Here is a 13,538-nt window from a genome sequence, read left to right on the forward strand (position 1 = left end):
TAGCTGGGAATACACTGCTAGCTATCTCTGACCTACCTCCTAGTCCTCCACTAACGGGCTAGGGGAGGCTGTCTGGCCCGACACTGGTAAGTCGCGCTACGGTACCCGGAGTCCCAGAGCACTAGCTCTGGTTCTCGGAACCACGCCGCTGGCTCGGTCCTGCGCGGCCCTGACAAGGGCGGCGTCCCAGGGGAGTCCAGGGCTCTAGCTAGACGATCTTCGGTCTTCACTGGTTTAGCTTTAACATTCTGCCCCGAGCCCTCTGACACATCCCCCTTTATACTCAACCCCCGCTGAGGGGTGGGGCCCCGGGCTGCCTGGTGCGGACGTCGTTGAGAGCACCCCCCCCGTGCACTCACGTAGCCCCGTCCACTGTGTTTGTTTCCCATAAGCTGCCATGCATAACGGCTCTCTCTCTAACACCCCTACAACAGCAACAACAACCACAACAACAAAAAAACAAAACAAAGAGCCCGAAGGCCTCATCCGCCGGATAGCGCCGAACGGGCGCCAGGGGCTGGGCCCGCTGAACGGCCATCAGGGCCGTCACCGGAGCCGCATCCCCCTCGAGCGGGTATGCGCTGCTGGCCCGCTCCCCCGTACGGTGTCCGCCACCCGTGCAGGTGGCCCGTCAGCGGGCAACAGGCCCACCGCCGTGGCCTCCGGTGACCGGGGGGTCGCGATGCAATTTGGCCGATGTGCCAACGGGGACCTGGGGACAATGCAGCCACGCTTTTTGACCCGCTACCCACGGGAGGCCAGCTGCCTGGTGTTTGGGCAGCCGCTCATTAGCCGCCTGCCGGCTTGCGGAATTCTCGTCAGCGGCCTGTCGCGCCTCGCGCAGCCGGTCAAGCGCGACCTTCAAAGGGGTCGGCACCGCCGACCCCTTCTTGGAGGAGCCAACGTCCATCTGGACGTGCACAGGGGGCTCCGGTTCCCTACCGTACATCAAATAAAAAGGCGAAAATCCCGTGGAGGCATGAGGGGCCAACCGATACGCCGCCAAGACCCCCGGGACGAACAGGTCCCAGTCTGACTGGGACGTGTTCACCTGGTGGCACAGCATGGACGTAAGGGTGCGGTTCAAGCGCTCTACCATCCCGTCTGACTGGGGGTGGTAGGGCGAGGTGTGGATTTTCTTGGTGCCAAGGAGGTCACACACCTCCTTGAGCAACCTAGACGAGAAATTCCGCCCCTGGTCAGTCTACAATTGTTCCGGCACGCCCTTGTCAAACACGTACCCCTGGACGAAGGCCTCGGTGATAGAAGAGGCCAACTGATCGACCAAAGGCCATGCCATGAGCCAACGTGTGAGGTACTCAACGCCCACCAAGAGGTATTTGTGGCCCCGTTGGGATGCAGGGAATGGCCCCAAAATGTCGAGCGCCACGAGCTCATTAACGCGAGAAACCCGGATGGACTGCAGCGGGGCCCAGTCCCGGACAACTGGGGCCTTCCTCCGCGCGCAGTCGTGGCAACCCTTCAAAATCAGTGCCACGTCACCCTCAACACCCGGCCAGTAATAGTCCCACTTAAGGGTTAATAAGGTCTTGTGGTAGCCAAGGTGCATAAGCTTCTCGTGAATGGCTCGGGTTAATTTACCACGCAGGCTAGTGGGCACAACCACACAATAGCGTTCCAATTGGGCATCCCAACGCATGAGTAGTCCGTCATGCACGGCGATCGCCGGGGCAGCCGACGAAGCTGAGCTCCGGGCCTTATGTCCGACACGGCGCCGTAGCTTCAGCAGAGAGGAATCCTCCATCTGCAAGCCGGACCATACCTCCCGGGGAAGTCCAAGGCCGAAATCCGCGGGCGACGCCGCACCTGGAGGGGTGTCCGTCTCGGCCGACGCGACCAACTGGGCCGCGGCGTCCCCTGGGGCCTTGCAACGGCTAGAGCCCAGGGCGCAAGCACACCCGCCGCCTGCCGGCAATCGGGATAAACCGTCCGCATTTCCATGCTGTGTCCCCTTCCTGTGGATTACATCAAAGGGGTAACCCTGGAGCACTTCGAGCCAGCGAGACAGCTGACCCGAGGGCTGACTAATCTTCAGCGAATATTCTAGAGCCGCGTGGTCGGTTCGGACCGTAAACAGCCTACCGTACAAATATGGTCTATACAACTGAACAAAATAAACTATGGCCAAAAGCTCCCTCCGGGTCACACAATATCGCTGTTCCGTCGAGGACAGAACGCGACTGCCATAGGCTACCACCCTCTCAACCCCGTCGACCACCTGGGCCAGGACAGCCCCAATTCCCGTGTCGCTGGCATCGGTATCGAGCAGGAAGGGTTTCGTAAAATCCGGGTACCCCAAGGGCGGCGCATCCGCCAAGGCCGTGCGAAGCGCCGCAAAAGCCGCCTCCTCCTCCGCGCCCCAGTGAAACCTTTGGCCTTTGGCGGAAAGGGCGTGCAGTGGCTTCGCAATTGTCGCAAAATCGCGGACAAACCGGCGATAGTACGATGCGAAGCCAACAAAGCTACGCACCTCCGCGACAGATGTGGGAGTCGGCCACGTCCGGACACAAGCCGTTTTATCCGGGTCCGTGGCGACACCTGACGTGCTAACAATGTGTCCCAAATACCTCACCGATGGTTGTAGCAAGTGGCATTTCTGGGGTTTGAATTTTAAGCCAGCAGCACGCACTTTGACGAACACCACCTCAAGGCGTTGCAAGTGCTCACCAAACGTACGGCCAAAACAATAACGTCATCCAAGTAGATTAGACAAGACTCCCACTGCAGCCCCGCCAAGACCATCTCCATGAGACGCTGGAAGGTGGCCGGGGCCGAATGGAGACCCATAGGAAGCCGATTGAACTCGAACAAACCCTGGGGCGTGCGGAACGCTGTTTTGGGTCTAGAGGCCTCATCCAGTGGCAATTGCCAGAAGCCGGAGAGCAAATCTAAAGTCGAAAAGAACTGCGCGCCCGAGAGGGCGTCCAGGGAATCATCCATGCGAGGCAATGGATATGCATCAGCCACCGAGATCTTGTTCAATCTACGAAAATCGACGCAGAACCGGAGACTCCCGTCCCGTTTCTTGACTAGCACAATGGGGGCACCCCAAGGGCTAGTAGATGAGGAGATGATGTCCGCCGCCAACATTTCCTCGACAGCCGAGCGGACATGATCTTTTTCCGCTGGGCTAAAGCGGTGGGAATTAAGTCGAATAGGGGCCGCGTCGCCCGTGTCTATGTGGTGGTCCAAAAGAGTAGTGCGACCCAGATCAAACTTACTTTGGCTGAACACATCGGTGAACCGCTCGATGAGGTCGCGGAGTTGCCAACGTTCCCCGGAGGACAACGAGGCATTCTCGTCGCACAACGTGGCGATCCATGATGCGTCGGGGTCCCCCGTGCGCATCACGCCCGCCACGACCCCTCCATCCGGGGCAGCGCTCTCGGGTGGAGGAGCCGGGGTCGCGTGTGCCAGGACGGCGCCGGCCGGGACTACGACCGGCAAGGGTCCCGAATTGAGGACCTGCAAAAAAAGGTCCTGGCCCCCCGACACGGCTGTCAAGGCGCCCACCAACCCCTTCGTCCTTGAAAAGTAGCTTGACGGGGACAGGAGGATACCCGTCTCCGTGGAGCCCATTTCGAGCGGTTTGCGCAACCTAAGGGGTATCAGGATTTGTGACGCCGGTGGTACGGTCACCGGCACTTTATTCAAGGGCCGTACACCGGCGACCAAGGGAGACAGGACGGTAGGCGATTGTAGGAATTGCAGCCGCCTCCCTGACGGCATTTCCACACAGCCCTGGTCAACGAGAATTCGGATGGGCATCCTAGACAAAAAGTCGGTCCCCAAGAGGCATGGCACTGCCAAGGTCCTGGAGACCAAAATCGGCCCGGCCAACTCAATCTCGTCAACCCGAACCGACGCTACAACGTGGCCCAAGATGCCCAAACTGCCGCCGTTCGCGGCGACACAAGCCCCGCGAACCGGCCTTAACGGACCCACGCTGCGGGGTAGCAGCCCAAAAATGGCCCCAGAAATAATGGTGGCTGACGCCCCCGTATCCACCAGGAGGCGAACGTGCACCCCTTGCACATATCCTGCCACCGCTGAGGAGCCGGCAGCTGCCGCCACCATCCTATGCGCAAGCGCATCCCAGTGGCGGGTCTGTCTGGGCCATTGAGGGGGTGATGACGATGGTGCACCCGACCCTTCGAGGACAACCCCATGACGATGGGCCCTAGCCCCGCTAGATGCATGAGGTGAAGGGAGCGGCCGCGGAGATGATGCGTCGCGACTCGCCTGGGGGCCCGGACCCGATGCCAAGGAGGGTCTGGGAGAAGGTGGAGTCCCTTTTCCAAAGGCCCCCGGGGCATTCTGTCAGCCCCGCTCAATGTGGCCCCGCTGACCACAGCGGAAGCAGGCCACCGTGTCCGCCTCCTGTGAACGGGAAGGTCTCGGCCGCCCCCGCTGCTCCAGACGGCGACCACCCGCCCCCCTTCCTCGACGATCGGGCATCGCCAGGGCCGCGAGGGTGTCCACCCCCTGAGAGGTGGCCCCCCCGTCCGGCGCCGGGACCCCCGCACACGCCGCCATCTGAGGCCGTTGGCGGAGGGAGAGGTGCGCCTGAATGTTTTCGGCGACCGCCAAGGATGTGATCTACCGATCATTGTTGATCGACAGAGCAATTCCTAGCTCCCTTGCCAGGTCAAGCAGCTTCCCCAAGGCCATAGAATCAAGTGCCCTGCCGTACAAGTCAGGGTATGCAGCCTGCGCCAGGGCCAGGAGCGAGCAGCGGAAGGCCAGCGGCAGTTCCCCCTCCTCCCGCCGCCGCAATGAAAACTTTAGCTGCGCGGTGGACGGCTGCTCAAAAACGTTGGCCATTTGGATATAGGCCGCCGGGAGTGTAGCCCGATTGGCCGGATGGATGGACTTGAAGGCCTGCAGAGCCCTTTCGTTCAAGCAGGTCGGAAGCGCCGGCAAGGCCTCCTCCATGGACCAGCCGACCGACATGTATGCCGCATCGAACCGGTCCTGGAAGGCCGACCAGTCGCCCCCTTGCGCGACAAACGGCGCAACGTCGGGTAACCGGCGCTGCCATTGGCCGCACGGCGCCGCGAGGTGTGGAAGCCAAGCGGCACCTGCGGGCCACCCGGCGGACGCGACGTGGTGCGGCGGTGGCAGCATTGCGGCTCCCGCGGGCCACGCCGAAGACGCGGAAAGGTGCGGTGGTGCTGCGGCCCCCATGGGCCACGCCGTAGGCGCAGCGAATTGTGGCTGAGTTGCGGCCCCCATGGGCCACGCCGTAGGCGCAGCGAAGTGCGGCTGAGTTGCGGCCCCCATGGGCCACGCCATAGACGCAGCGAAGTGCGGCTGAGTTGCGGCCCCCATGGGCCACGCCGTAGATGCAGCGAAGTGCGGCTGAGTTGCGGCCCCCATGGGCCACGCCGTAAATGCAGCGAGGTGTGAAGGCGCCTGCGCTTTCGCGACCCACCTGTCAGCGGCGGCGTACAAAGCCACGGCGTCGTCCCGCGATGCGGCGAGGGACCACGGCGTTGCAGCCTCAACGGGCCACGCCGAAGACGCGGCGGTATAATTCGGGCCTGCAGCGGCCCCCGCGGCCCACCCCGCCGGCGCAGCGAGGTGCGGGACAGCGGCCGTAGCCGCGGCAACCTCTCGCGACGCGGCGAGGCACCACGGCGTTGCGGCCTCCCCGGGCCACGCCGAAGACGCGGCGGTATAACATGGAGCCGCGGCGGCCCCCGCGGCCCACCCCGCCGGCGCAGCGAGGTGCGGGACAGCGGCCGCAGCCGCGGCAACCTCTCGCGACGCGGCGAGGCACCACGGCGTTGCAGCCTCCATGGGCCACACCGAAGACGCGGCGGTATAACACGGAGCCGCGGCGTCATCCATGACAAGGGACGCAGGCACGGCGAGGTGCAGAGCCGCGGCATCGCCGGTGGCCGGCCCCGTGAGCGTGGCGACAGGTTGAGCCGCGGCAGCACCCGCGGCCCATTCCGGCGGCACGGCGATGTACGGGGCAGCGGCAGCCGCCGCTGCCCACCCCGGCGGCCCGGCGAGGACGGCACGCGCATACTTACCCGGAGCCCCCCCGGCGGGCGCAGCTTGATGTAGAGCCGCGTCGTCGCCGGCGGCTGGTCCCGCAGGAGCGGCGTGCCGAGAAACCCCGGCCGCGTCGGTGGAGAGACGCGGCGTCGCGGTCGCCATGGCAGCCATGGCGCCGACTTGCGGTGTCGCAGCAACAATGTCCGCCGGCCGCCGCGTCGCAGCCGTAGCAGCGGCCGCATACGGCTCCCGAGCCAACATGGCCGCCGCGGATTGCGTCGCAGCCAACATGGCGGCCATTTCCGGTGGAGCGGTCGCTGGGAAAACGGCGGCGCTTTCAACGTTGGCAGTTGACAGTTGCTCCCGTCCCGAGTGCGAGCCGGTTGGCTGCGTCCGTGCCTCCACCTCGGCCAACCTGACGGTCAGCTGCCCCACCGCCTGCAGGAGCTGCTGCAGCAGAGCTGCGGGGACGCTCTCCGTCTCTGGCGGCGGCGGTGAGCTGGCACTCCCTGCAGCCGACTCCTCCCGCTCCGGTCCGCTCAACTCCATGGGGACCGTCACCGGGGTCCCGGGCTCCGGGGTCACTGCTGGAGCCTCCTCTCCGCCTTCGGCACCCTCCAAGTCATGTGCCGGTGGGTTCTTACGCCGTGCGCCCGCTTTATACATGTTGGCGACGGTGTAAACTTTTGACGCCAGTTGTTGAGTAGTAGACGGAGGTACTCGGAGACGGAGGTGAGTTTGGGGCTTCCGCCAGGGTTTATTAACACATATCACTATCCCTGGTTCCCTCTTTACCCCTTCTACTATCCCCGTTCCTCCAGTGACCCCGCTTACGTCATGGGGTCTCCCTTAAATACCCTAGGAGGGGTGACGTCACGTGCACTGCCCAGCGCGTGCGACCCCACGTCCCGTGATGTCACCGCACCGGACAGCGCACACGATGCCACCACTCTTCTCTACTCCTCTACACCTGCAGTTGGAACGCCTTTTGGCGTCATCTGGTCCAACACCATGTGAGACTATGCTCTAAGGAAAGCTGTCTCGGGTGTGGATCAATCAATTTCAAGGACAGTGCATATCCATGATCAGAGTTGTGTTTTTTGTTCGCCCCTGCACCGCTAAATGTTGGAGACCGTGAGCGCATCGACGTCGCTTGCCGCACCCCCTGAGCTCTTGATGCCGTGACTAAGCCGCTGATGTCGCGCTGTCTGACACGTGGACCAATATCATCCACAATACAGGTTTTTTGGGGTGTTAGATCGCGTATGTGTGCTTTTGCTGTGTCTCGCTACACCAAAAGAACGACCTGGGAAAATAATCATGCACACGCATGGATTCCTCCTACTCAGCACGTTACCTCGTGCGTTTCTCTTCGGAAGCGCTGTATTGAATTACCTGCGCTCATCCTAGGTTCGCTTGTGTATGTATACTGAACTTCTTTCGCACCGTACTTATCCCATCAACAATATTTATAAAAACCGAAGTCACCTCTCTGCGGTACCTTAGAATTTGATTTAAAGGTCCAAGGATCATATTCACAGAGAACCCTCGAGAATCGATTCCTCGTTCGCGCGACCGGAATCGACGAGGAATCGACGAGGAATCACCTTCTGCGCGATTGGATGCCGCCCAAACCTCGACAAATGAGACGCGTCGTTCTTCCGTCACGTGGGCTAGAGGGGGCGGGGCTGTGCCGCCGGCCAGCCAATGGGGAGCCTCCTATGGAGCCCGTGTGAGGAGGAGGGGCTACCTGCGTTGCCGTAGAGGCGGCCCCGAGTGGAGGCCTTCGAGAGGCGGCCCCGAGTGGAGGCTTTTGAGAAGGCGGCTCTCTCTTGCTCCCCCCCCGTTACCCCCCTATCCCGACACCGCACTCGGGGTGATTTCTCGTTCGCGAGTCGCGGGGCCTCTCCCGCACCCGTGACGCCTGCGGGGACGGCGCGCCTAGGATGAGCGCAGGTGAGCGCTCGCTGCTTGTCGCCGCACGCACCCCGCGTTGCCTGCGGGCTTTGGCGCCCGATCAACGGCAGAGCTCGCAGGCGAGGCGGGGGGGCTGCGTTCCTAAGCAAGGCCCGAGTGGAGTTTACACGGAAATTGGTGAGGTTACCACCTACCAGTGGTAACGGTGAGGTTACCACCTACCGGTGGTGACGGTGAGGTCAACGCTTAACAGGGGTAACAGTGACGTTCGTACTCATCAGTGGTAGCGGTGAGGTTATCACCGACCAGTGGTGACGGTGAGGTTAATTGTTACCAAGGGTAACTGACCAGTGGGAACAGTGAGTTTAACACGTACCAGTTATAACGGGTTATCATTTACCATGGATAAGAGGCCACCACTAACCTTAGAAACGACGAAGTTACCACTTTGGGGTTACCACTTACCAGGGATTATAGTGAGGTTACCACTTACCATGGGTAGCAGTGAGGTTACCGCTTATCAGGGGTAACGGTGAGTTTAACAGGGGTAACTTACCAACACGGTGGGGTTACACTTAACACTGATATCTGATTAACGCGGATAACACTGCTGATAGCAATGATAATACTAAGGTTAACAAATCACTCGTGCCAACATGGATAACACTGAGGTTCTTAACATGCCGAACACTGATGTTAACGCTAATACAGTATTCCTGTTGCAGTGCTCAATGTGGTCTTACTCTCATTCTCTCATCTTCCGTGTTGTGTTGCCCGTGAAGATTTAAAGCGGCTCAAGCCGCTTTGTAGAATCGCACGACGAAGTAAATGTGTATGGTGTGTACAATGCCTCATCAACATCAAAGTGACCTTTGACCTTTTACCTCCATCTGTGTATGGTTGTTTTTGTACAATTTAGTGTCTAAATTAGACAGGCTTTGCTACACATGCCAGTGTTTGCATCGCTTCCATTATCCCAGCCATACCATAAGTGCATTGAGTTGCGAGCGCTCTCACCGTGGTGAACTCTGGCGTGTTGCGTTGGGTCGTCATTGTCTATGATAGTAGAGACCTGCTTATTCTGAGCTGCACTAATCTTCTGATCCCATTGTAAGGCACGGCCGGTGTCCAAGATTTCTGCCGATAAGATATACACCATTGCATTGGTTAACGCTGTACTTAGCATGGTATATATTTACAACTCCACAGTATTGATTAACACAACACTTAGCGAATATAAGCTATATGTGTATTCTGTCAGCACCTTGAAAATACAATGTTTACGATTCAGAAGATGAAAATACAATGTTTACGATTCAGAAGACATCTGTTATATGAGGCTAAGTGTCCTTTCAGGTAACCCGCAACAAATAGAGCCTCCCGTTGTCACTTTGGGGAATGTCCCTGTAAGAGACGGAGGAGAAATCACGTAGTGCAGTTTAGTTGTACACGTGATAGGCCTCTTGTCAATACAAGCACAGCACTGTGTACAAGCCAGACCTTCTGTATACTCTGAAGTGTGTGGGTCAGTGATTGCATGCTTCTCTAAACCAATGTCCAGTTTAATAACTTCCCAGTGCTCGGACAGACGTGGATGCTGCATGTGCAAAAAACTAAATAAATGTGTCACAGACTGGGTCCGAAATGATCGTACTTAGTACGCCCAGTTACCTCGCTTAATCCGCTCACGTGGCTGGTGGTGTCTGACTCCGTGCCGTATGGCATCCTCATTTACAAAACATGCGACACCCAGCCCTTGTCCGTGTTCCCACTACATTCTTGTGGTTTATAGCGCGTAAACTTTAGACAAAGCAGCACAATTCATTCGCTTTCCCTCAGCGCTGCCGTTAATGTCCAATTCGTTCCCTGCTGCAGCGTGCTGATTTTGTTGTTATGATTTGTTTGTTAACATGATTTCGTTAATTGGTGGATTTTCTTTTTAAAGCGCAGGGAATATTTTTAGCACATTTTGCAACACTAGCTGTAGTACATTTTTTGCTTTGATTAATCTGAACAGCTTAGTGCTAAACTAAACCATTCACGCATTGCCAGATAATTATGTAATTAGTGCGTATGGCAGTCCATTGAGATCCATTATCTCATTTGCGAGGCAAGCTGTGTAACGACGGTATTGCCACGTAGGGACTGCCACTGTCATCTCGTTGGAGTAATATTAAATGTTTTCTTTGACACTGGCACGTGATGGTCCACATTTGTAAATTATTGCAAAGGGCCTTTGTTTTCTCCAGAGTACATTTCTCACATGGGTATTTTTTGTTACAAATTACCAGAATAATGTATGCCGGAACAGAACTGTCAACACAAGTGCACGTGTACTGCTTTTAGACTTACGGACATTTTAAGTAAGAAACATGAATAAGATAACAGATAGACCCGAGGAATAGCATAAGAGGAGGCGTAATATCCCCTTAATACGGACATTAGTGGCAATGAAAGGCAGGAGGAGTGGTGAGACAATGAAAAACGTTGGTGGAAGTGAGATCAGATAGGAAAGCAGGAGAAAGGTCACAAACTTTTTTGAAGGGGATAATGAAACATTGTCGAGCTGAAGCACACGCGTTGAAGGATGATATGTGGGTGTGACGCGGTTCGCTTTGTGAGCTCGTATGATGAGCCAAGTAGCATCGTGCTTGACTGTCCGTAGTCGGAATTGTTAAGGGTGGGTGAGTATACCTCTGGGTGGCTGCATGAGCATTTGAGGTGTGTGCAGTCGGCTGTAGGACACACATGGCTGTGTAAAGTTCTTCGGAATGCTAATTCGTAATCCCAACACTGGGCTGCCTGCAGCCAGTGGTATAGCGAAAGAGCTCCTCGACTTATGGTGGGTGCTTTAGATTTTTACTGCGGCTGTCAAAGTTCCGCATTCAAAGGTTGTGAACCATTAACCTAAAGTGTATAAGTAGAGTTAATGCCTGATGAAGTACTTGGCTTCAATGTATGTGCTGTAAAAATAGTTACTTCCTTAGAGTGCTTTGGTCATTTGTATAAAACACCTGAAGTGATGTTTCCTCTCACTTGTCTGTGCTTTAAATTCCGTGTCTTTTAGCCACTGGGCTCCTGATTGTAATGTCCCAAATTCAACCCCAAGTCATGGTCTACTCGGTCCAGACTCACCAATATGCCCAGGCTGGTGTATAACAATAATTACTTATTTACCTGGCCAAGCCAGACTGAGTCCAGAGACAATTTTTAAGGATGGTCCTGCAATGGGATGTTTGGCTAACAACGATACGTTGGTATAACGAACATCACTTGGTGCGGCTGGACTGCTCGTGAACGGGCAGACTTGGCTCCACAGTAGAAACACGGCGAGTGCACATTAAAGGTGAGCGTTTCGTGCATGCTGCACCACAGTGCAGTGGTGCTGCACCACAGTGCAGTGGTGCTGCACATGGTTTCAGTGTGTGAGTGGCGAGCTGCTGCTGCAAACAGGCTGTGCAGGTAAACGTGTCGGTTATAGAGCTTATGCCTTGGGGGCAATTATGCGCAACCAGTCCACCCAGGCTCACGTGCGCATGCATTTCCTAGTTTCCCGGTGTGCGAACATCACGGCCTGGTGCAGCCACACTTTCTTTATATTTTATTCCAGCACCTAAGCCCGCTCTCATTGGATCTCGGAAGCTAAGTAGGTTTGAGTCTAGATGGTGCTTTGATGAGTGACCACCACCATGCACAAACAGGTCGCCATAGTGCTTTGTAGGCCTCTGTGGTGGGAAGCAGTGCAGCAAAATGGATTGTTTTATTGTACTTTGTTCCCACGTTCTTGCTCCGCGTCTTCACCAACCCCCCACGTCGTGAAGTATGGTCAAATAACCCTTACGACCTGTTTGGCATGGGGATGCCCCAAATCCATGTGTGGCTTGACAAAGGCTGTACATTCATGTATTCTCAAAATACAGAGACAGGGCAACAACACAATGGATGAGGAAGGAAAAATGCAAGGTGCCAGGGTAAATGGAATTGTGTAATTTTCCCACGCAAACAACAGAGATGGCTGACATCTGTAGCCTGGATTAAAACAGTGGGAGTCAGAAATGCACAGACAAGTTTAGAAGCCATATCACATTGTAAGGCACAGCATGGGAGAACAAGGGACTTCCTGTATGGATTTTCTTGGAGAGAAGACAGTTATTACTCATATTTGAATATACAATAAACATCTCATGTTCTAAGATTGGTAATGTTTAGCAGGGCGGTGGTGGTAGCGGCACATGCCTATCATTTAGCACTGTAGAGGCGAGGGTTAGTGGATCACGCAGTGTGCAACACCCTTCCCGTGGGCATCGGGGTGCCATGCCCAGCATATCTGCACCCAACCTTTTAGAGTTGTACGGGATAGAGTGTTGCTCTCTCGCACATGTGGGTTTTCTCTGAGTACTCTAGTTACCTCCTGCATGTAAACAGTTATTCATTGGCCAATGACACCTTCAAGTATAGAGAGGACCACAAAGCTTTTGAGGCAATTTGGTGTCGGCTCCCCGCGTGGCTGCTTTCCCACCCGTCTGTGGTTCCTCCTCGCGCCTCTGAGTTGTCCTCTCTTTCCAAAGTGAGGAGTGAATGTTGTATATGTATGTTGAACGTGTTTCGCACCGTACGTAGCCAACCGTGCTATTTTGAGGTGCGGGGGAAAGGACAACAATCTAAGCACAAAAAGCAGTTCTAAAGAAATGAGTTTTCAATCTAGATTTAAAAATGCATAGCTCCAGTGGTTTCTTAATAGCGGCGGCAGTGCATTACAAGGTCACATTAAAATAATATTAAGACACGCGGGTATGACTGAGTTACTGCAAATTCAAATGTTAATGTTTTGTGACTTGTGAACTGGTGACGTTTGCAGTTGTTGGAGATAGCATGGTTCAACATTAAGCTCATGAAAGTTTATTTCGGTAAGTCACGGAGGTATAAAATAAAATAAATCACGACGTTTCAGGCGCAACACAAGCGTCCGTCATCAGGTGGGAAAGCATGGTCTGCTGCTGAGGCAGACTGTTTTAAAAGGTTTGAAATGGGTGTAGCCCAAGGGTCATGAAGAAGTGGCTGGGGCTAGTGATGTCAATGTGAGAAATTAGCATGTAAAAGTAAGATAGGAGAGCGGCCTCCTCGACGAGGGCACGGAAGTGGCTATGTTGATGTGAGAGATTAGCATGTTAATGTGAGAGATTAGCATGTTAACGTAAAATCGAAGAGTGGTGCAATCCAAAGGCATGATTGCAACCCAAAGGGTGCAATCCAAAGGGCATGTGAGTATGAGAGTGAAATCCAAAGGACATGTGAGCATGAGAGTGCAATCCAAAGGCATGAGAGTGCAATGCAAATGACACGTGAGCATGAGAGATCTAAGAGAGAGGCATAGAGAGAGAGACACACAGAGAGTCAGAAATAACAGCTGACATAGGCAGGTAGGATGGAAACATCACTGTCAGTTAAGACTTTACCTGGTTAATAACGTCTTTCCAATGATTACTCAGTTTGTACTCATCATCTCGGTTGAAGTTGTGTCTGTGTTTATATATCTGGATGGCTTCATGAACAAATCTCTGAAGGTAGCCGGTAGGTTTGCAGAGTACCTCCGT

At 55.6% G+C, this 13,538-nt stretch overlaps 1 protein-coding gene across 2 annotated transcripts in view; it reads left to right on the forward strand.

The window, feature by feature from the left end:
* Positions 1 to 7,755: 7,755 nt before the first annotated feature.
* LOC144733385 (uncharacterized) overlaps positions 7,756 to 13,538 on the forward strand; it is a 44,588-nt gene continuing 38,805 nt past the window's right edge. For both annotated transcript variants that reach the window (XM_078615280.1, XM_078615281.1), the window contains exon 1: positions 7,756 to 7,983. The gene's annotated coding sequence lies outside the window, so the exon portion shown is untranslated. The remainder of the gene's footprint in view (positions 7,984 to 13,538) is intronic.

This window comes from Lampetra planeri, chromosome 46, assembly GCF_965212315.1.
Source record: "Lampetra planeri chromosome 46, kcLamPlan1.2.h2, whole genome shotgun sequence".
NCBI lineage: Eukaryota > Metazoa > Chordata > Hyperoartia > Petromyzontiformes > Petromyzontidae > Lampetra > Lampetra planeri.